This window comes from Anabrus simplex, chromosome 1 (assembly GCF_040414725.1).
Source record: "Anabrus simplex isolate iqAnaSimp1 chromosome 1, ASM4041472v1, whole genome shotgun sequence".
Classification (NCBI taxonomy): domain Eukaryota; kingdom Metazoa; phylum Arthropoda; class Insecta; order Orthoptera; family Tettigoniidae; genus Anabrus; species Anabrus simplex.
The window spans coordinates 338750399-338773782 of NC_090265.1; positions in this window are offsets into that span (position 1 = coordinate 338750399).

Here is a 23384-nt window from a genome sequence, read left to right on the forward strand (position 1 = left end):
TTACCTGTGCCCTGTACGTTTGGTGCCATTCTGACATTCGCTTGAGAATGCTGTGGAGGGACCACGGAAAATCACTTCTAGTATGGCCGAGTGTGGTAATTAAACCTTCTGTCAACTGTTTTACCCGTGAAATTGTACCCACGTTCTTCACTCCCAAAGTATTCTTCGTCTTCATCCTCTTTCTTATAGGTCATATGCCTGTTTATCCCACAACTTTCCAAAATGTCGCCTCGGTCAACTAATTCTTCCTTGTGGTCATTAACGATTTCAAACCTGAATTGTTTTCATTGGTACAAAATATTCCTTATAATGAAATTGTGCCTTGCGAAAGAACACAATTTAAGCACAGCTTTGAATTTTATTTTATTATTTATTTATTTACTTATTTATTTATTTATTTATTTATTTATTTATTTATTTATTTATTTATTTATTTATTTATTTATTTATTTATTTATTTATTTATTTATTTATTTATTTATTTATTTATGCTAGTTACTTTACGTCGCACCGACACATATAGGTCTTATGGCGACGATGGGACAGGGAAGGGCTAGGAGTGGGAAGGAAGCGGCCGTGGCCTTAATTAAGGTACAGCCCCAGCATTTGCGTGGTGTGAAAATGGGAAATCACGGAAAACCATTTTCAGGGCTGCCGACAGTGGGGTTCGAACCTACTATCTCCCGAATACTGGATACTGGCCGCACTTAAGCGACTGCAGCTATCGAGCTCGGTCTTTAAACTTTTTTGCTTTTTTTTTTTTCTATTTGCTTTACGTCGCACCGACACAGATAGGTCTTATGGCGACGATGGGACGGGAAAGGCCTAGGATGTGGAAGGATGCGGCCGTGGTCTTAATTAAGGTACAGCCCCGGCATTTGCCTGATGTGAAAATGGGAAACCACGGAAAACCATCTTCAGGGCTGCCGACAGTGGGGCTCGAACCCACGATCTCCCGATTACTGGATACTGGCCGCACTTAAGCGACTGCAGCTATCGAGCTCGGTCTTTAAACTTTTAATGGCATTTACGATAGTCTATGGCGATGAAAAAATATGTCAATAAAATGAGTCTTTGACCACATGTTTTACAAAAGATAATTTATGTCAGTGAGCCATGATTACCGCCTCTGTGGTGTAGTGGTTAGCGTCATTAGCTGCCACCCCCGGATGCCTGGGTTCGATTCCCAGCTCTGCTACGAAATTTGAAAAGTGGTACCAGGACGGGAACGGGCTCCACTCAGCCTCGGGAGGTCAACTCAGTAGAGGCGGGTTCGATTTCCTCCTCAGTCATCCTCGAAATGGTTTTCCGTGGTTTCCCACTTGTCCTCCAGGCAAATGTCGAGATGGTAACTAACTTAAGGCCATGGCCGCTTCCTTCCCTCTTCCTTGCCTATCCCTTTCAAGCTTCCCCTCCCTCCACAAGGTCCCTGTTAAACCAGCATAGCAGGTGAGGCCGCCTGGGCGAAGTACTGATTCTCCTCCCCAGTTGTATCCCCGACCCGAAGTCTGACTCTCCAGGATACTGCTCTTGAGGCGGTAGAGGTAGGATCCCTCGCTGAGTCCGGGGGAAACCGACCCTGGAGGGTAAACGGATTAAGAAAGAACGAACGAAAGAAAGAAAGAAAGAAAGAAAGAAAGAAAGAAAGAAAGAAAGAAAGCAGTTGTTCATGGAGCCATCTGAAAAGAAATTGCACACCATAAATGATTCATCGCAGGGGCACGCAAGTGGGTACACGCACAGGACATGGTACTATAAAGAAAACAAAATATTATGCCACATCAAACATTTAATGCAGGGTAACATCAACTTGCAAGGTTCATTAAGTACGGTGCTAAACCAATCGTAGCATGAAGTCAGGCGGCGACTAGGTTGAGCATGAAGGCATAAAGATCGAATGTTCTCAGGAAGATCCTTCATAGCTGGTGCAATTGACTTGGTGATGGCTGAAGTTTCCGTCCTATCTGGCCCAAACAGTGTTGCCAACTTAGCGGATTTCCCGCTAAATTTGGCGGAATTAGAAGACTGTCGGCGGAGAAATATATCATTTAGCGGACAGCGGATTATTTGGCGGAATTCTAGATTTATTATAGCGGAATTTAGTGTTTTATTCATTTCACGATTTTTAAAATTTGTACTCCAGTCTCTCTACGATCTATTCCATATTTCTTGTCAGGAGCTAGCAGTCACATGAGGAATACATGTTATTTGGATTTGATGTTATGAGATCATGGTATCATAAATTTGTAATGCCTGGGAAAGGTTACTTATCTCTTAGTTGACGAATGATGACAGATAATGAAACTGTGAGAGAATAGCATTTATATTTATGCTGTGAAGGAAGACCGTTTAATGAACTGGTCTGTTCTGTGTGTAGCCCGTGAGGTAGGGTATTCGCCTAGTTTGCACCCGGCAGTAAAACGCCTACAAGTTTTAGTTCGCCGGCTCGCAGGCAGTGAAACTCACAGATCAGGTGAGTGCAGACATTTACTTTTATTATTATTATTATTATTATTATTATTATTATTATTAATATTATTATTATTATTAGATGCGAAAAAGACCAGAAAACTGATCACGCAAAGCTCACTTAGAAGTTGTGCATTTCCTTCTTTGCAGGCAGCCTTCAGTTTTTCTCTCCTCGTGGTTCTTCGTTCTTCTGTCCACTTAGCTCCTGTCTTCTTCTTATGGTTTCTCTCTGACTCTACTTCCCACTTGTTGATTTTCGTTCTGTAGCAGGTTCGGTTAGCGATGTCGGCCACTTTGATTCCTGATTTTTCCAGGTCTTGGCGGATTTCCGTTGTCCACCTATTTGTTTTGATGTTTTCTGTTGCCTCAAGTAAGATTCTTGTCAGTCTGTTTTCTGGAAGGCGTTTGATGAGTCCGTAAAATTTCAGGCGTCTTTTTCTGATGTCGGCCGCAAGGTTTGAGAATGTTTCTGATGATTTTACGTTCCTCTTTCAGGATGTCTTCGAGTACTGTTTCCCTGTGGAGATCCGGTGTTTCACTCGCGTATAGTATTTCAGGTTTGATCACAGTGTTGTAATGTCGAATTTTGGTGAAGATTGAAAGGCATTTTTTGTTGTAAATGTTTTGCGTTCGGCCGAGGGCTCTCTTCATTTTCTGGATGCGGACCTCGAGGGCCTTCTGTTCTTTTCCTGTTGGTACTATAATTTCTCCGAGATATCGGAACTCACTTACTTTTTCAATTGTGCCAAATTTCGTGTTCAAATTCTGGAGGCTGCTGTGGTTGCACATGACCTTGGTTTTTGAGAAGGAGATTTGTAGGCCGAATTTTTCTGAGCATTTCTTGAGAGTTTCGATTTGGCTGATTGCCTGTTGTTCGTTTGTTGCAAGGATCGCGAGATCATCTGCTAAAGCGAGACTGGAGATTTTTACCTGTCTTCTTGTCATACTTAACGGTTGCCGATTTCCTTGAGCTTTTAGAACTTGTTCCCTTTCTCTCATGATTTTGTCCAGGGCTATGTTAAAGAGTAGTGGGGAAAGTCCATCTCCTTGTCGGACACCCATTTTTATCTGAAATTTTTCAGATATATTTCCCATGAATTTTACTTGGGAGGTTATGTTGGTGAGAGTTAGTCTGATGATTTTTTGAGTCTTGTTGTCCAGTCCGTACTCACTCAATGTTTGGAAGAGAGACTGCCGGTCAATGGAGTCGTATGCTTTCTGGAAGTCCACGAAGGTGCAGATTGTGGGTTGTTTTCTTGTGTGTCGTAGTTTCAAGATGGTTTTCAGGTTGAGTATCTGTTCTGCACAGGATCTGTGGGGCCTGAAGCCCGCTTGGTATTCGCCTATGAGTGATTCTAGTTGTTCCTGTGTTCTTTGGAGGAGGACTGCAGAGAGGATTTTGTATGTGACTTGCATCAGGGAAATTCCCCTGTAATTGTTCACATCTGTTCGGTCACCTTTTTTGTGAAGTGGAACGAGGATGGCGTTTGTCCAATTTTCAGGTAGTTTTTCCGTTGTCCAAATTTCTTGTATGATTTGTGTGAGTTCTTGGAGAGAATTCTTTCCTAAATGTTTAAGAAGCTCTGCTATGATGCCGTCGTCTCCGGATGCCTTGTTGTTTTTCAGTCGTTGTATGTGTCGGTGTATTTCCTCTTGTGTAGGTGGGGATGAGTCTGGGTTTGGATTCGGGTGGGGTTTAAGTGGAAACCTCTCCGTTGGTTCTGGGCAGTTGAGTAGTGACTCGAAGTATCTCGCGAGTTCCTTGGTGTTTTCGTCATCTGTAAGTGCCAGTTTTCCGTTTTGTTTTCTGAAGCAGAGGTTCTTGGGCGTGTACCCATTTAATCTGTTGCGGAAGACGCTGTAAAAATCTCTGGTGTTGTAGTTGCTGAAGTCCTGTTCGGCCGACTTCAGTTGGTCCTCCAGGTATTTCCTCTTGGTTTGTCTGATGAATTTAGAGGTCTGTCTGCGGACTTCGCGGAATTTTTCTTCGTTTTCAGGTGTACGGTTGCTGATGAACTTCTGGTATGCGTTTTTTCTATTCAATATGGCTTGGTCACATTCGGTGTTCCAAAACGGGTGTCTGCTCTTTTTCTGTAGTGGGATTTGCTCTGATGCACTCTTCATGATTTTTTCGTGGAATTCGTTCCAAGTTTTGGCTGGGATTTTTTCCCATGTTTCCCTGAGATTTGATGTTTTTATTTGTGCTGTGTCCAATTTTTTGTTTGCCTTGGATTTCTGGTAGAAGCGTTTTGGGGTAAATTTCACTTTGATTCTTGTTAGATAATGGTCCGAGTCAATGTTGGCTCCTCTGCGGACTTGAACGTTGTGTACTTCTTTTTGCGCTGGGAAGGAGATGGCGACATGATCGATCTGGTGTTTGCCGCAGCAGGTGTTGGGTGATTCCCATGTGAAGAGCTTATTGGGGTTTTTCCGTAGGGATGTTGACATGATTTTCAGGTCGTGTTGTTGACAGAGCTCGATGAGGCATTTGCCATTTTTGTAGGTCTTTTCGTGTGCTGAGAATCTTCCTGCGGTTTTTCTGTAGCACTTTTCTTTACCAATTTTACCGTTGAAATCGCCGAGGAGAATGATGGTGTCTTTTTCAGGTATTTTGATCTGTGTGGTTTCAAGTTTGTTCCAGAAGTTTTCTGTTTGTTTCTGATCTTTGCAGTCGTTGGTGGGTGCGTGGGCATTTACAAAGGTGTATTGGCGATTTGCACAGCGAAGTCGTAAGGTCATTAGTCTGTTGTTTATGGGTATGATCTCTTCTACGGAGTTCACGATCTTTTTGTGTACGAAAAAGGCCATGCCTAACATTGGTGTGGCTTTTCCTACTGTTCGTGTAGTTTTGCTCTTGAAAATGCGGTAGTTACCATATTCTGACGTCTCCGACTCAGTGAGTCTGGTCTCTTGTACGGCGAGTAGCTGGATTTTTTGCTGATCTAATTCTGATGTTAATCTGAGAAGTTTTCCTACTTGTAGGAGTGTGTTTACGTTTAGCGTGCCGATGTAGAAGGGCGTTTTAGTGGGAAGTTTGCCAGAGAGCTCCGACTCTCTCTTTCGTGTCAGCCCGGCTCCTCCAGAATCCAAGTGGCCGGTTGCCGCCTTCGTTTTCAGTTGGCGGGTGGATTGGTTACCACCTGGAGTAATGTTGTTCTTACTTGTACGAATCATGGTGTGCTTGTTCTCAAGCGATTGGGTTGATCCCGAGGGATCGGAGTACAATCAGGTGGGTGAGTTCCTGAAGGTTTTCTGAGGCAGCCGCTCCAACTCGGAGTACAGACGCTGACCAGTTGCCGCACCAAATAGGTGAACAGACGCTACTGGATTTATTATTATCCTATGCCGTTGGCCATCTAGTGGCTCTTCCGCCTTTAGGGGCAGTTTCCCACCCTAAGAGCAAGAGAGTGCCCTGAACCTCTACCCGCTCATCCGCCCTCCGAAGAGGCCGTTGGCACTTGGTAGAGGAGGACCACTTATACCGGTGGTCACTCGGTTTGTGGACGCAGTTTAACGTCATGCCCGGGACATTTTATTATTATTATTATTATTATTATTATTATTATTATTATTATTATTATTATTATTATTATTATTATTATTATTATTATTAAAGCTCATTTTTATTGCTCGTTATTTGAGATCGGATTTCTTGGCGGAATTTTAGCGGATTTTTAGTAGTATTTAGCGGATCTTGAAAATATAAGTTGGCAACACTGGGCCCAAACGTTCCCGAGGGGCGAGCGGTCTGGAAACCTTGCTGACAAGAAAAGGATGTTGACATCTCAAAGGCAGGTCAGAGATATACATGCTGTGTAAGATGGGGCATTATCCTGCTGGAAAAAGAGATCGCGGAACAGCTCCAGGATTGGAAGCACACAGGCTCGGAGAACTTCCCTTACGTACTGTGCTCAGGTTTCCTTCAATCGCCACCAGCGGGTAGTGAGAACCGTAGGAAAAAGCACGGTGTGTCGCTCTGGCCAGGAGGTCTCCATGCTCCTGGCAGACTTCAAACGTGCTCGGCGATTCCTAGGTCGTAATGGTAGACATCGCATCCTGTTCTTCTAGTCACCTGGATATAATACTGGTGTACAGAGGCGACATGTCTCTAGATGATGCGAAGCGACGCCCAAAGAGTGCTTACAGCCTGTCGCACGATGGAATGATCCTCTCTGCTGGTGGTCCACTGGATTTTATCCGAGCCTGTCCGACGCGTGTTTGTACCCTCGTGTTCCCACTGTATCCAGCACTGGCGCACACTGTAGTCAGAACGCTTCAGCACTGCGCCGAAACATCCAACCTCCCTCTCTTAGTCCGACGATGCGACCTCTCAAACGAGCTACTCTCACAAAGCTGGGCAAAGGCTTGTCGAATGTGCCGTTGAGGCATGTTGCATGTTCAGAATCTCACACTGCTACTAAGGTCGTATTCGGTGTCTGGCATGTATGAATGAGATAGGAAAATGTACACCCCATACTGACACTTCCGCGTAATCAATCTACATTAAACGCAAATGGGAAACATGGCAACCTCCGTTGTATTCGTGCGATTTGTTCATATTGTGCAATTATTTTTGCAAATGAATGCGACCAAGAGCTGATAAATGCCACTGTACCAGCAGAAGCAGAGAATTCCATAAAACCGTACACAAGCCTTGTCAACATAAAGCGAGAAGGGCATGCGAAGAAAAGGTGAAAAAGGCTCGCACTCACGACAGCTTTCTATAAAGTATGGAGCGATTGTGCCATCCCTACTACATGTACTTCAAGCAGACAGACCACTAAAAGGTCATACATTTTGGGAAGCTACGCAAAAATCAAGCGTTTTTCAATGAAATCGTGACAGATGAGAGGACTTTTGTACATTCTCACTAAATGTCACTTGTTATTTCCAACACTAGAAGGTTATTAATCATAAATATTTCCTTAATTAATATTTCCTTTCTTTTGAAACCTACCACGTTGCTGAACATCACTGCCTTGTAAGTTACAGTATTACAATATATAAATGCTACGAATATGTATTACATATTAATGACTACTATGACTATGTAATACAGTCCTATATATTGAACTGACCTATAGTACCTATGAAAAGATACAAGAGACCATGTACACTATAATGGACAAATGAACCCTCGGTTTATTCTCACAAGTTAGTATTCTCACTCCCCTCTCTCCTAAGTGAAGTTGTCCCTTCGGTAACGGGCTTAACTTGGCAGGATTCTGTGATGTTCTAATTTATTTTTCTACTTAGTAATGAATGATTTGTAATTTTCCTCTGGACCGAGTGTTCAAAATTTTTGAATATTTACTAACGTTATCGTACGTTTTAGAAAAATTGCTTGCAGTGAAGAAAAATATTATATTTGAACTCCATCTCACGTCCTCATCCCTCACTCTTAACTTTTCCAAGAGTTACACTTTTTGTTCTCTTGACGTCACGTACAGTCCCATTCCCCGAAACACACATTTGAACGAATTTCACATATAAAATCACACGTATTGAACCCATAATTCTACGGTGAGGAAAATTTTTATTTTTCGCAAATATTTATTTGGTATTCAGAAACTACTGTATGTTTGAGGGCAGCCATTTTGCGCTCCCAAGAGCCCGATGTTGCGTGGGGAGGTTCTTCCTTACGGCGAGCTCGTGAATTGCCGGGACACCTCGGCGGGGCTCGAGTGCCCGACAATTCTTTTAATCCATGGAATTCTGCAGAATGAGGGATTTTGATAATATAGTAAATAATGAAAGAAATAAGCAAAATTATTCACACACCCTCTGTGAAGGTAGAGACACCAGGGAAAATTTTAAGTGCAGTTAAGCCCAAGTACATGGTAGCGTGAGACCAGCGAACTAGCTACACGTGCCAAGGTCATGGAAGGAAGAAAACGCGCGAAACACACGGGCAGAAACAATTTATTCCTCCTGTTGTGAGTGTAAAAAAATTATAAAATTAACATCGAACATAAGTGCAAGTCTGTCCGGAGTTCTGGGACAAGTCTTATCAAAATTGGTTTATTAGAAGCAAATTTGGCAGATTTCACAACCAAGCCTCATAGAGGGGATAGCGTCCTTCCGGAAATTATAAAAGAAACCCCCCACCGTAGATTTTTCAGTGTCGATCTGGAACTTGAAGCCGCGGGAGCTTGTGCCCGTCGTCATTAGAAATTCGCGCCAGATTGACCGACAATAATTCAATACATGTTCGTGGCTAAGGTCCATATATTTAGTTAAGAAGAAAAGTGATTGGAGAAGCTGTGAACGTTTGCAGACGAACTGGGAAGGTGTAGGCTGGTTGAAAAATACACAGCAGATTTTATTTTTATCATTTCGTGTACTCTTGTAAGTGAAGAAGGTCTGGGGGAAGCGATTCAAAATAGTTCTACTCCCTTATCGGCCGAACACCTGTTCTTATTGAAACAACGGGGAGAGAAACCACTCTGGGAAACGCATCAGACAGTTATAGTCGACTGCAGAACGAGGGAAGTTCGTGGTGCAAGTTACAGAGAAAGTGCATTATTTATATGGTAATTTTAATCTCGTGTGTGTGAAGGGTAGTGTTTGGATGAGTGAGTTTTTGAAAATGAAAATGTTATCTGTGAAAATGAGTGGCTAAGTACGAGGTTGCTGGTGATGATGTAATCAGAATGCTGAGAATGTCACCAATGTGCAGGTCTGTCTATTTTATATTATGTTGTAGTTAGTTAGTTAGTTACTGTCTGTCCTAAACAAAATTTCCAGATGATTGTCGGGTGATATTCGTAATTATCAGGCGAAAGGCGTTGTAAATTTTGGTCAGCGTGTGAAAATTTCAGTGTGTAAAGTTCATGTCAAGAACGGTAAAATGCGACGCTTAAAATTTTGTGTTGAGATGAGATATCATTCAAAGTGCGGATTTGTGAACGTTATAAGTGTAAATTTGTCGTGGCGAATATCGTAATTTCAGGTGTCAGTTGCATTCAGAAATGTTGGTCAATAATAATAATAATAATAATAATAATAATAATAATAATAATAATAATAATAATAATAATAATAATAATAATGTTTACCGCGGGATAAGGAAATTCCTCTCTGTTAAATTACATTTAACCAGTTATTTTTACAAGGATCGTAAGCATATTTAGATAATGTCAATAAAATTTGTTAGAGTCACAGTCGTTAAGGGGAAGGAAATTTTGAGACATCGTGTATACTTGAATTGCGAAAGGTCGATGTGTGCTCTTGGATTCTTGAGGTCCGAAAGTCTTAATAATAGTAAAGTAAGAGATGTGTTTAATAATGGTTGTCGTTTTCACCAGGGGATCGATGTATGAAAAAGGATCTTGAAGGAAAAGGAATTGAGAGCGATGAATTGACATGTATGTGGAGACGAGATAGATGGAAGTAATACCGCTGGAATAAAGCGAGGAGAAAGAGTGTTGAGACAAGCTGTATTTTTGTAGAGGAAGTATTTAGGAACAGGCTGTGTGACGCAGGCTGTATTGTTTTCCGCAATCAATCCGAATTTGAGATGACTATGATGTGAAGCATTGTGAAATTTATAGAAAGATTCCAAGTGAAAACGACTCTTGTAAAATGTTAAAGTCTGGGTAGTACACATCCAGTGATCTATGTTATGTAAAGCCCGCATGGATGATAAGAGAATGAACGATCTCCAGGATCAAAGAGCACTTTGGACACACGGTTGGGTTATATTTAATTTGTTCACTGGAGAGGTCATGGATAAGATGGTTGGAATTGATGATAGGCGATCTGAGAATTTCGAATGCGATGGTGATGGTTATTATTTTGAAGGCATCCACTAAAAGGGTACACGTGTGTTTGGGAATTTTCATTTGCTTCCCTAACACGTCAGTGCACAGGCTGAGATTGTGTTCGAGGTGGAGAACCGTTCGTCACGTCTATTTATTTTTGAGTTCACATATTATAATGAGGTAGACACTTACTGTATTTTTCGAGAGGTAGACACTTGCTGTATTTCGACTTGCATTCATTTGATAATAGAGACGTGGGTTCCGTCGTGCGTATTTGTTTGACGAAATCTAGTGTTAAATATCAGAGTTGTTTGAGAATTGCATTTCGCCTGATATGTTAAGGGAGGCGTAGTACGACCCACTTTGACGCCCGACGATAGGATTAGGACGTCACGTGTTTATTCTTGGAGTCATTGATGATGAGACGTCCTAGGTCACGCCCGACGATAGAATTTGGAAGGCATCATGTACATAATGATTAGGTTTAGGGTGTACAGATTTCAAGTGAGCCCGACGATAGGTCTGGGATGGTAGCTGTACACACTCAAGTCTCGGTTTGGATGTTTTTCTTTTGTTTGTTCTTTTTGTGAAGTGGCCTGGAGGAAGGTAGCAGTTACAGTACGATTTGATTTATTGTAGAGGGTCTATGCGAAGCTCTCATTGAGATAACGGGAATGCTATCAGACGAGTCGAGGGCTGTCCAAGTGTGGGACATCGACCCGATCTAGATTAAATATTTTTACTGTGTTTCTTCGTGCGTGTTAAGCTGTATGACTTCGAGATGTTAATTTATTTTTACGGACTTTATTGTTTCCTCGTCTTGACGTCCGTTTTCGTTGATAGTGTGCATATTGACACTCAGTGTTTTAGAGTGAGACTTGAGTTGCGAATGCGGTTTCGATTCGTCAGCCAGTATTTTATTTCATTTTTTATCTTGTCGTATTTTCATTCGTATTCATAGTTAGAGTAAGTAAGTAATCACTTTACCAGTAGTGTGTTGGGACAGACAGTAAATAGAGAGATCTGTACTGGTAGCATTGTTTTTCAAGGGAAAGAATTCCTTAAAATTGTAGTAAATTTTAGCGTGGACTGGTAAATTTATTAAGCATAATAAACCCATTTCTAACCTGAAAATCGGTTCAATAATAATATTTTCAAGTGACTTTTCACTTTTTGATTAACTTCAGTGTTTGGCATTTCTTCTAAATGCATGATTAGTAAGTGTTTCCTGCATTTCGCAGGTTTGTTCCTTTAGAACGACTTAACGTAAGATCCTCCCGGATCATGTTGTTGTTGGTTCCTTCCGAACAGCTGTGTGGGGTGATGCACGTTTAGCATCGGGATTACCTTATCACTTAAGGGTGTCATGAATGACAAATACATGGTGGAATTTTATTTCAATTGTGAATGATGCCATTAACTTGTAGTGAACACCATGCTTTCCCATAATAGTTCGCAACCTATCCAAAGCAACTGATAGTCAGTTTGGTTCGATTAAGGGTCCATTCGGCGGATGTTCCGTATCCGTGAAGGGTATTTGACTGGTGGATAACCTTAATTAAGAGAAAATCAGGCGTTCTACTTGTTGAAAGTCAGATTTTCCACGGATCGTGTGGATTAACTCTCAGTTCTCGTTTGGAATAATAGGTGCCCGGTTTTCAGGTCTTCCCTTTTTCAGTTTTTCAGTTTCGCTGTCCACTAACATATTAGCTTATCCGAAGCAACTCTTCGACATTGGAAGAAACGAAGTGACGTTATGTAATGTGACTGTGTTTGGAACTTTTCAAAAATCAATAATTAAATTTTTTTATATTTTTGTGGCAAGAATGCATATTAAATTAACGATGTTATCGTGCTCTTTCAGTTTAATAAAAGTTAGTAAGCACATTTTTGCTCCTCATTTCAAGTAGTTAGGCTCTCTTCTGAACCCCATCGTTTGGTTAAGATCGTGACCGAATTTATTCCCGCAGCGACCCAAGATTTAAGAGTTCTAAATTGTTCTACTGTAGCAGCCGTGGCCGACCAACGATGGAATGGTAAGTTCAAGGGTTCAGTAGAAGTGACGCACCAACTGTGGGGCTTAATGTCACGATAACGATGAGGAGCCCAAAGTCACGATAACGATACGATGCCACGATAACGATAATGAAATTATCCATTGAAAATAAATGTTAGAAAAATATAAAATAATGTTGAGGCTTAAGCCACATTATAAATAATACAAGCGGGTGAAAATTATGGCTGAGCCACAGTTAAACGAATTATGCCCAATGAGAGTGCTAGATATTAACACGTTTAATGAGGAGCGTAACTACTTGGTAGATAATAATAATAATAACAGTCACAATGCATTTTAGGAAACCAGTATTTAAAGCTGTATTGAAGCTTATGTCATGTTGCCAATATAAATTTTGGAAGTGGTAATGCTGAATTACATTCAATGTTTATGCGCTAACATGTTCTTTATTTACTTAATTTACGGAAGCGAAACTATTTGGGATATTTATCCAGAGTAACTTATTAACTTCAGATTTTCTTTTTATTAAACGAGTTTGTGATACCAGCCATGTAAACAAAATTTTATAAGACGACTGTTGGAATGTTGTCAGTTTCGGTATTAAATTATAATAGCGTTTGTATGTGAAAACGCAGTAGATAGTGAATTCTTTCCTTAGTAGTTTGGAGTATTCTGGTTGCATCGACAGCCAGCGTACTCATTATTGTATTCTTTGTGGTATTGTGAGATGGAAGGTCAGGTGATGATGGATCTGCTAATGCAGAGGATGGAAGAAATGAATAGTAAGTTGATGGAGGACATGAAAGTCCAGAATGAGAGTTTAAATAGTAAGACAAATGAGAACTTGAATAGTAAGATAGATAGTTTGAGGGAGGATGTGAGAGTTCAGAGTGATAGTTTGAATAGTTTGAGGGAGGACACGAAAGTCCAGAGTGAGAATTTGAGAGAGGACATGAAGGCTCATAATGAAAGTTTGGATGGTAAGATTGAGGAGTTACAGAGTAGTATCGAGGATACCCAGGCTAGGTGTAAAGAGTCTAGTGATGAGTTGAAGGCTGGATTGAAGAACGTAGTTCAGGAGACATACACTATTTGCACCGAACTTAAAGAGGAAGTTAGGGGTGAGATAGGTAAACTCAACCAGCGTTTTGATGATAGCCAAGTGGAAATTAGGGATGAAATTGACAAACAATTTGCGGAAGTGCTGGTCAATTTAAAGAACGATTTTGATAAACAATTTTCTAAAATCCATGACAGCTTAAAAACCGATATGGACAAGCGTTTTGACGAAAGCCACGACATGTACAATAGGTTATGTGATAGTCAGGATGAGATGAGAAAGGAACTTGACAAGCATTTACTGGAGAGCCAGGCGGCGCATAAACAGCTGATTGACAGTCAGGTTGAATTTAAGGACGACATTACACAACAGGTCGTAGAGATGCGGATCTCCAGTGATAAGGAAAAGGGGAAAACGCTAACCATAATAGAGGAACAACGTCAAATATTATCTGCGGACATTCAGTCACTGAACAACAAGGTAGATAAAATTAGTGTGGAATTGGAGAGTCAAGTATTGTCGAAAACCGAAACCATGGAGAAGAAACTGTTGCAACTTAATGAGGAAGCAATTAGTAAACTCCAAGCGGCTAATGAGGACTCCGAAATTTTAATTAAAGAAATTCAAGAGGAGTTAGTTGAAATGAAAAATGAACATACCAGGGAATTCAACGACAGGCAAATTAGTATAGAACAGGACTTAAGGGAAATCACGTCAGCCCAGGAAGAGACAGACAAGAAAGTTGGGTTCATTAAGAGCGAAGTGAGCAGTTGGATTAGCAGCGTGGTAGATATGCAGTCCAAGGTGGACAAAGTATTAAGTCAAACCTCGACAGCTGTTAACTCTGACCTCAGTGGTCAATTGCCAAATATTAATCATGTGAATAATAACGGTCAGAGCTCGAATGTAGATACCAGTCGATCTCAAAGCTCAGGGGTCACCAACGTTATTAACATGATCAAGTTACATGAGGACCAGCCTAAGAAATTTAATGGAGGTCCACATACCACGCCGAAGGGATTTCTTAAGGATCTCAGGGAGTACATCCGGGACGCCAAGATTCCTGAGGAACGTCAGTTGAGGGTAGCTGAAAGATATTTAGAGGGGGCACCACTTTTATGGTTTAAAGGCTTCCGATACCACTTTGATACCTTTGATGAATTCCAGAGGGCGTTTCTCAATAAATTTTGGAGTACGGAAATTCAGCAGAGTCTTAGATTAGAGCTATACTCACGTCGCTATACTGCAATAGGCCCTACAAAGTTCAGTGAATACTTTATTGCACAAATGGTAAAGTTCAGAGAACTTGAGGCGCCGCCCTCGGAGCAAGAGTTGGTACAGGCCATCCAGAAGCAGTTACCTCCCGAAGTACAAAGGATGCTCATTGCATCAAAGGTAGAGACCCCCATGCAGGCAGAAATGATCCTTAGGCAACTGGATCATACCCATAATCAAATAGCACCCAGAGGGGGACGATCGCACGAGCAACATGTAAACACTGTTAGCCAGGTTCCAGAGGGAAGTCCAGAGGCACCTGAGCAGGGGAAACCACAGCCGACTGAGCGGAGGCGTGAGTTTCGCAATAACTGGGAACCCTCGCATCCACGAAATGAGGATTGGAAAAGGCGTAGGGGTAATTGGAATTATCCACAAAGGAGGAACCCTTACTGGAGGCGATACGATGGGGACAGAGAAAACCAGAGGAATTTCAGGAATGGACTTAATAACCGCAGGGACTGGGGAAATAATCGAACCCAGAACTTCCGCCGTGATGAGGATGAACGGTACCGTGAACGTGTTCAGTACACCGACGGGTTAAGGAAGGACCACGAAAGGAAAAAATGGCAGGGGGCTATACAGCGCCAGGACGTCAACACCGATTGTTTCGGGGCTGAAAGTTTGGAATTCCAGAAGGTACATAGGCAAGACCAACGAAACTCCGGTCTGAACCCGTTTGCGCCAGATTTTGAGCAGGAGTCAATGTCGACTCTTGATAGAAGAAAAACAACTTCAAATTCCCAGTAGGAAAAGGTTCAGAGTCTTTCATCCCAGATTCTGAAGGAGAGACAACCGAATGACGCACATAACATCAATAACAACAGGAAACAGACTTCGAGCAACTCCCAATTAAATGATGACCGCAACCCAACAAGAAATTTACAGATTGATCATAGAGCCGAAGAAAGAATTCCACTACAGGATGACGCAGCCTTACCAGCTGGGGAAATGGTCACCGAAGGAGAAGAAGAAGAAGTACAACCCGTAAATATGATCGTCACGTCGAGAGGAAGACAGGTCGAGGCACCACTCCAAGGACAGGCAAGCAGTGGGAGTAAAGAAGAGGAAGACGCTGAATGTTTACAATGTTCATTCTTAAGAGAAGACTTTGTTGATGATATCTGTAACGCAATCCTATTGTTGGAAGAAGAAAACAGGGAAATACGTGAAAGTAACAGAGCCCTACGTCAAGAGTGAGATCGGCTGGGAAATTTTACGTAGAATCATGGTTCATTTGTATCAAAATTCCCATGTACAATTCAGAATTTTGAAGGAATATATCTGTTTAAATATTTCCCCTTTCTGGGTAAACATTTCGTCGTAGGTGGATTATGAACCCATAATTCTACGGTGAGGAAAATTTTTATTTTTCGCAAATATTTATTTGGTATTCAGAAACTACTGTATGTTTGAGGGCAGCCATTTTGCGCTCCCAAGAGCCCGATGTTGCGTGGGGAGGTTCTTCCTTACGGCGAGCTCGTGAATTGCCGGGACACCTCGGCGGGGCTCGAGTGCCCGACAATTCTTTTAATCCATGGAATTCTGCAGAATGAGGGATTTTGATAATATAGTAAATAATGAAAGAAATAAGCAAAATTATTCACACACCCTCTGTGAAGGTAGAGACACCAGGGAAAATTTTAAGTGCAGTTAAGCCCAAGTACATGGTAGCGTGAGACCAGCGAACTAGCTACACGTGCCAAGGTCATGGAAGGAAGAAAACGCGCGAAACACACGGGCAGAAACAATTTATTCCTCCTGTTGTGAGTGTAGAAAAATTATAAAATTAACATCGAACATAAGTGCAAGTCTGTCCGGAGTTCTGGGACAAGTCTTATCAAAATTGGTTTATTAGAAGCAAATTTGGCAGATTTCACAACCAAGCCTCATAGAGGGGATAGCGTCCTTCCGGAAATTATAAAAGAAACCCCCCACCGTAGATTTTTCAGTGTCGATCTGGAACTTGAAGCCGCGGGAGCTTGTGCCCGTCGTCATTAGAAATTCGCGCCAGATTGACCGACAATAATTCAATACATGTTCGTGGCTAAGGTCCATATATTTAGTTAAGAAGAAAAGTGATTGGAGAAGCTGTGAACGTTTGCAGACGAACTGGGAAGGTGTAGGCTGGTTGAAAAATACACAGCAGATTTTATTTTTATCATTTCGTGTACTCTTGTAAGTGAAGAAGGTCTGGGGGAAGCGATTCAAAATAGTTCTACTCCCTTATCGGCCGAACACCTGTTCTTATTGAAACAACGGGGAGAGAAACCACTCTGGGAAACGCATCAGACAGTTATAGTCGACTGCAGAACGAGGGAAGTTCGTGGTGCAAGTTACAGAGAAAGTGCATTATTTATATGGTAATTTTAATCTCGTGTGTGTGAAGGGTAGTGTTTGGATGAGTGAGTTTTTGAAAATGAAAATGTTATCTGTGAAAATGAGTGGCTAAGTACGAGGTTGCTGGTGATGATGTAATCAGAATGCTGAGAATGTCACCAATGTGCAGGTCTGTCTATTTTATATTATGTTGTAGTTAGTTAGTTAGTTACTGTCTGTCCTAAACAAAATTTCCAGATGATTGTCGGGTGATATTCGTAATTATCAGGCGAAAGGCGTTGTAAATTTTGGTCAGCGTGTGAAAATTTCAGTGTGTAAAGTTCATGTCAAGAACGGTAAAATGCGACGCTTAAAATTTTGTGTTGAGATGAGATATCATTCAAAGTGCGGATTTGTGAACGTTATAAGTGTAAATTTGTCGTGGCGAATATCGTAATTTCAGGTGTCAGTTGCATTCAGAAATGTTGGTCAATAATAATAATAATAATAATAATAATAATAATAATAATAATAATAATAATAATAATGTTTACCGCGGGATAAGGAAATTCCTCTCTGTTAAATTACATTTAACCAGTTATTTTTACAAGGATCGTAAGCATATTTAGATAATGTCAATAAAATTTGTTAGAGTCACAGTCGTTAAGGGGAAGGAAATTTTGAGACATCGTGTATACTTGAATTGCGAAAGGTCGATGTGTGCTCTTGGATTCTTGAGGTCCGAAAGTCTTAATAATAGTAAAGTAAGAGATGTGTTTAATAATGGTTGTCGTTTTCACCAGGGGATCGATGTATGAAAAAGGATCTTGAAGGAAAAGGAATTGAGAGCGATGAATTGACATGTATGTGGAGACGAGATAGATGGAAGTAATACCGCTGGAATAAAGCGAGGAGAAAGAGTGTTGAGACAAGCTGTATTTTTGTAGAGGAAGTATTTAGGAACAGGCTGTGTGAAGCAGGCTGTATTGTTTTCCGCAATCAATCCGAATTTGAGATGACTATGATGTGAAGCATTGTGAAATTTATAGAAAGATTCCAAGTGAAAACGACTCTTGTAAAATGTTAAAGTCTGGGTAGTACACATCCAGTGATCTATGTTATGTAAAGCCCGCATGGATGATAAGAGAATGAACGATCTCCAGGATCAAAGAGCACTTTGGACACACGGTTGGGTTATATTTAATTTGTTCACTGGAGAGGTCATGGATAAGATGGTTGGAATTGATGATAGGCGATCTGAGAATTTCGAATGCGATGGTGATGGTTATTATTTTGAAGGCATCCACTAAAAGGGTACACGTGTGTTTGGGAATTTTCATTTGCTTCCCTAACACGTCAGTGCACAGGCTGAGATTGTGTTCGAGGTGGAGAACCGTTCGTCACGTCTATTTATTTTTGAGTTCACATATTATAATGAGGTAGACACTTACTGTATTTTTCGAGAGGTAGACACTTGCTGTATTTCGACTTGCATTCATTTGATAATAGAGACGTGGGTTCCGTCGTGCGTATTTGTTTGACGAAATCTAGTGTTAAATATCAGAGTTGTTTGAGAATTGCATTTCGCCTGATATGTTAAGGGAGGCGTAGTACGACCCACTTTGACGCCCGACGATAGGATTAGGACGTCACGTGTTTATTCTTGGAGTCATTGATGATGAGACGTCCTAGGTCACGCCCGACGATAGAATTTGGAAGGCATCATGTACATAATGATTAGGTTTAGGGTGTACAGATTTCAAGTGAGCCCGACGATAGGTCTGGGATGGTAGCTGTACACACTCAAGTCTCGGTTTGGATGTTTTTCTTTTGTTTGTTCTTTTTGTGAAGTGGCCTGGAGGAAGGTAGCAGTTACAGTACGATTTGATTTATTGTAGAGGGTCTATGCGAAGCTCTCATTGAGATAACGGGAATGCTATCAGACGAGTCGAGGGCTGTCCAAGTGTGGGACATCGACCCGATCTAGATTAAATATTTTTACTGTGTTTCTTCGTGCGTGTTAAGCTGTATGACTTCGAGATGTTAATTTATTTTTACGGACTTTATTGTTTCCTCGTCTTGACGTCCGTTTTCGTTGATAGTGTGCATATTGACACTCAGTGTTTTAGAGTGAGACTTGAGTTGCGAATGCGGTTTCGATTCGTCAGCCAGTATTTTATTTCATTTTTTATCTTGTCGTATTTTCATTCGTATTCATAGTTAGAGTAAGTAAGTAATCACTTTACCAGTAGTGTGTTGGGACAGACAGTAAATAGAGAGATCTGTACTGGTAGCATTGTTTTTCAAGGGAAAGAATTCCTTAAAATTGTAGTAAATTTTAGCGTGGACTGGTAAATTTATTAAGCATAATAAACCCATTTCTAACCTGAAAATCGGTTCAATAATAATATTTTCAAGTGACTTTTCACTTTTTGATTAACTTCAGTGTTTGGCATTTCTTCTAAATGCATGATTAGTAAGTGTTTCCTGCATTTCGCAGGTTTGTTCCTTTAGAACGACTTAACGTAAGATCCTCCCGGATCATGTTGTTGTTGGTTCCTTCCGAACAGCTGTGTGGGGTGATGCACGTTTAGCATCGGGATTACCTTATCACTTAAGGGTGTCATGAATGACAAATACATGGTGGAATTTTATTTCAATTGTGAATGATGCCATTAACTTGTAGTGAACACCATGCTTTCCCATAATAGTTCGCAACCTATCCAAAGCAACTGATAGTCAGTTTGGTTCGATTAAGGGTCCATTCGGCGGATGTTCCGTATCCGTGAAGGGTATTTGACTGGTGGATAACCTTAATTAAGAGAAAATCAGGCGTTCTACTTGTTGAAAGTCAGATTTTCCACGGATCGTGTGGATTAACTCTCAGTTCTCGTTTGGAATAATAGGTGCCCGGTTTTCAGGTCTTCCCTTTTTCAGTTTTTCAGTTTCGCTGTCCACTAACATATTAGCTTATCCGAAGCAACTCTTCGACATTGGAAGAAACGAAGTGACGTTATGTAATGTGACTGTGTTTGGAACTTTTCAAAAATCAATAATTAAATTTTTTTATATTTTTGTGGCAAGAATGCATATTAAATTAACGATGTTATCGTGCTCTTTCAGTTTAATAAAAGTTAGTAAGCACATTTTTGCTCCTCATTTCAAGTAGTTAGGCTCTCTTCTGAACCCCATCGTTTGGTTAAGATCGTGACCGAATTTATTCCCGCAGCGACCCAAGATTTAAGAGTTCTAAATTGTTCTACTGTAGCAGCCGTGGCCGACCAACGATGGAATGGTAAGTTCAAGGGTTCAGTATAGTGAATCTCTGGAACTAAAACACAGCATTGCCTGATAAAGTTACTGAGCAGAAAAAAGCCAATACTACACGCATTAAGACCACTTACTCGACTGCAGGGAAAAACAGGAACACGATGTGAATAAGCAGAGCCAGACGGGGACTGAATTTGTCTTAAAATAGGAAATTCCCTAACATGAGGGTAGTAATTACCTTCAGTCTAATGTAATTAGAAAGATATAGAATATTTCCTTTCCGATTCTTTCCGTAACGAATATGTCACGAATATGTATTGCTTCTTTAAGAAGATAGTAGTGCGCAGGTCTTCTTATGAATCCGAAAGCTATCAATATAGTGATAATGCACTGAAGATCTTTACAGTTCACTGGAGCATGCATTCCAGATGCCTGCTGTCAGCTGCAGACATTGCTTTGATAATTCATGTGCACCTCTGTGAGTAATGAATGTACAGCCCTCAGAAACACAAACTTTATCTCCGTTGAAAAAGACAAATTATGATTTATCACAAATGCTATCCAGTCATGGAATTAATATTTGTTCAGTATCAACTACGTATTATTTGTACGGAAAAGCAAAGCAAAGTCACCTCCGTACAGGCCATGAAGACCCTTGGAGGAGTGGAAGGTAAAAGCTTCCACCATTGTTAACCTCGGCACTTGATGGGGTAGAGTGGTTAGCTCTACGCCCGGCCGTCTTTGCCCCCAGGAATTAACCTGGTACTCATTTTTGGTGTAGGCTGAGTGAACCTCAGTGCCGTATGCACCTCCAGAAGTGAGAATCTCGTTTCTTAAATTTTACGACTTCTTGACGGGGATTCGAACCCACGTCCTTCCGGGCGAATATTTGTACGGAAGCCTTTCCTAAATGTTTAAAGATACTTCTTATGGATACATCACATTATATTGTCCGGTTTCATGGCTAAATGGCCAACGTGCTGGTTTTGGTCCAAGGGTCCCGGATTTGATTCCCGGTCCGGCTGTCAGTGGCTTGTCATGACATATTAGCTTTCTGGCCCTCTGTGGCTGCTGACGGCTTCCGGTAGTTCGGGGAAAGAGTGTGTATGCTGTCTTCAGCAATAGAATTTATCATAGAAAGGGCCCCATCCTCACAGACACTCAGGTCACCTCTAAGGCGTCCGCTCGAAAGACTTGCACCAGGCCTCTCCGGTGGCCACACTCCATTACACTTATTATTAATATTATTATTATTATTATTATTATTATTATTTTTTATTATTATTATTATTATTATTATTATTATTATTATTATTATTATTATTATTATTATTATTATTATTATTATTATTATTATTATTATTATTATTATTATTGTTACGGAGTTTTCCGTGGTAGTTAGAGGTGAAAGAAGGTGCGGGGGGTGAACAGGTCTCAGGCTACGAAATTAAAGTGAATTTAAAATTTAACAAGGTTATATTTTCTTAGCAAAAAACAAGAAATAACAATAATGGCAGGTACAGAGTAGCAAAACCACTAATCGAGAATGTACAATTACAGGATTTGGGGCTCCGAGAGCCAGACACACAATTCTTGAGCAATTAGCCCAACTTTACGATATATAGAATTTAACAAAGGGGCAGAAGACCCCAATCAAGCCCAGGAGCACTTGCTCCAAATTACACAGTAAGGCCTCCTTGAGGCGCGCAGAAAACAAAATTTTCAAGAAAGAGCAACTTGCTCTCAAAATTTAAGCCTGTCAAAGGCCACACCAAATTCCACCTTCAAGCTGTCCACTAAGGACATAGACACAGGGGTAAAGATACCCAACCTACTGAGGCCTATTAAGTGAGAAAATTTAATTACCTGGCCTCTAAAATACCAATTTGAGAGGAGGCGAACTTGCGCTCCTAATACACTTTGTTTAAAACCTACTTGGCACTAGGCCGTTAATGCAAGGGCTAATCCCATACTAAAGAGGTGACTTTAGAAGGAAACAATTTACATTACGTTAAGGAAGAAACGGTTGTGAAAATAAGTTCACCTCAATGCAATATGAGAGGGAGCTCGAGAGGGTTAAGCACTCTCTATCCCAATATGAAGCTTAAAAGGTAGAATAAATACAAAGATTCTTTACATTTTAGGGAAAGTTACATGGTGGAAAAGCTTCGGACCCGCCCCGAGAGTTAAACTGCTGAGCTAGCAAGGAAAGAAGTTATTAATCGGCCATTACCTTGCTGTTGAACTGCTCCCTGAAGAAAGAGGCGCTTCCCGCCCCCTGCTTTGTACTTTACACACTGAACGATGGTACTGAAGTGGCCTCGAGACCCGAAAATCAGCAGTTTATATACTCTCGCGGAAAGTTCGAGGCGTTTTTGGAATGAGAACACCCTCCCACAAGGATTTTATTGGTTCACCAAGAAACCCCCTACACAATACGAAGAAGAAACATATTATTGGTGGAAAATTAATTCGAGAAATTCGGGATTGGCTAAATTCAAAACAAGGGGAAAGAAAGGGTTAATATTGCCAACTTAAACAATGTCTGAAAGAAATTTAGCAAAGAACAAACTTTTGAAATTAAATTTTCTCCCAAAAAAAACAGTTCTTTCACTTCGCACTAGGGTGCACCGTTGTAGTTCTTCAGTAGTGTCCTCTAGAAGAGAATGTTCACACTTCTTACTACAAGCAAAACAAAAATACATCGAAAACAACACAGTTCAGAAACTTCAAAATTTCCAAGTAGTGGCATCTTCAGGGTAACTTGAAAATTAACACATAAGACAAAGTTCAGACTTCTTCCAGTAGGGGAGTTTCAACTGGCGCAAAGTTTAAATAAGCAGCGTGGAGGTGTACCGCCCGGTACAGACCTCCCCCCCCCCCCCAAAAGTTCCTCCAAGGGGTAACACAGAATAACATAAACTTTTGTTTGAAAACAAGGTCCAAGTTATGATGTTGCTATGGAGATTAATTGCAGAAGCATTTATCAAAATTGTTGAAATTTGATTTGATCCAGTTTCAAAAATTCTCGTAGTAACTGCTGAAGTAATGTCTTTATGTTTGTAGAAGTTGAATTCAGAAGGAAAATTTTAGTTTTTGAAGTTGAGGAAAAAAAATCTTCTAAGTCCACCAGATATTGCTGTCGAATTCCCAAGTGTAGTAATTGCTGATAGTAAATGTCCATGTAGTTGGATATGTACTTTAAACGTTG